Raw genomic sequence first — 1532 nt, forward strand, 5'->3', positions numbered from 1 at the left:
TTCTAAGAAAAGGTAAGACATGTAATAAGGTAATAGGACTAGGAAAAGGAATTCATAGTTCTATATATATATGATCACCAAAGTTGTGGTTGATCATATGAGCAAGATTAGAGCTTGTGTTTAGTTTTGAGAGATTTTCTAAACATCAATAAAGAGAGTTGTCTTTATATAAGCTAAGTTTCATCTTGCAGTTGCCATTAGAGTCTACGTATTGTGAAACCCAGTTGAAAAATACAAATCTTCTGCAATATATGTTACATGAAGAAGTATTAGTGTGGTCGGAATAGCTATAAAGGGGAAGAAGATCTTAGCAATCATGAAATTATCAATATATGTATATTGATGATGATGAGCTTAGGAATGATTTACACATATTGTGTTTATGACGTGCATTTTGATTCACATATTATACAATAGTATATTTTAGTTTAGGTTCAAATATGCTTCAAACGATTTTCTTATGCCAACTTGGACTGGCAAAGTATCGGTTATCATTAATGGGACCTGTAGTAGAAATTGGTCGATCCATGACTCCATTACTGCAGATCATAGGACAAAGGAACATTGTTTTTTTCTCTTCTGGGAATGATCAACAAAATAGAATGCTAACATAAGGAAAAAACTTTGGTTCCTTTCACACAAATTCAAAGGGGGCAAAGGCGCAAAGCGACTTCTTTAACCAAAAAAAGTATGCCTACCTTTTAGAAAGTTCAATCTCTCTACATATCATGCTTTAATTTGTTTTTCTATGGGATCCAAGATTCGTTGTCTTTCTATACCCCGAAACATTGTATTTAGTTTTGTTTTTGTGTTTTGTTAAGAGTTGAGTTTTCTTATTTGATAAATAATTTAAAATATAACATAGATGATTTCAGATGTTCTGCTGGTAAGTAGGTATTGGATTTGGCGTGAAGTAATATGACTTTGCAGCACATGGTGTATTTGTGGACGACTCCACGTGTGCCTTAAAAAATATTAATGGCAAAAATCGTTTCTATGGATATGTATTTTTATACATGATTGTTAGGGTCTCGTGTAATTCTTGACATTTTGATCAGTTTACCTGTGAAATTTACAACTGGACGAGGTAAAGACACATATTAAGTAGCTTCAGTCTGATCGCAGCGACTCATTAAACTTGAGACTTAAGAGGGCCAAAGGATTTAGAACTTAGTGTTAAAATGATCAGCTAGACTTTAAGTAGGTTGCCAGATCCTTTAAAGAGATGGGAGAGAAGTTGGAATTGGGACGGGCTCTTTGTTTGGATGGCTTTTCAGATGTGACTCTTCTTCCAGTCTCGAGCACTAAATGGGAATTATAAGGTTTGTGGCTTCTTTCTCTTCTTTTCTATCGGTATCGGATAATGGTGTGGGCATATGTTTTGCCACCAATCATCTCCTAAAATCCATGAGGCATAGAAGACAGGGAGAGAGCTGTGTGGTTGCCTTGATTTTTACTAATAACAACAGGAGATCAAACAATGTCGAAAACGGGTCATAAATGATGACGGAATGGTTAATAGTAGTACTTAA

The sequence above is a fragment of the Papaver somniferum genome, unplaced genomic scaffold, assembly GCF_003573695.1.
Source record: "Papaver somniferum cultivar HN1 unplaced genomic scaffold, ASM357369v1 unplaced-scaffold_152, whole genome shotgun sequence".
Classification (NCBI taxonomy): Eukaryota; Viridiplantae; Streptophyta; class Magnoliopsida; order Ranunculales; family Papaveraceae; genus Papaver; species Papaver somniferum.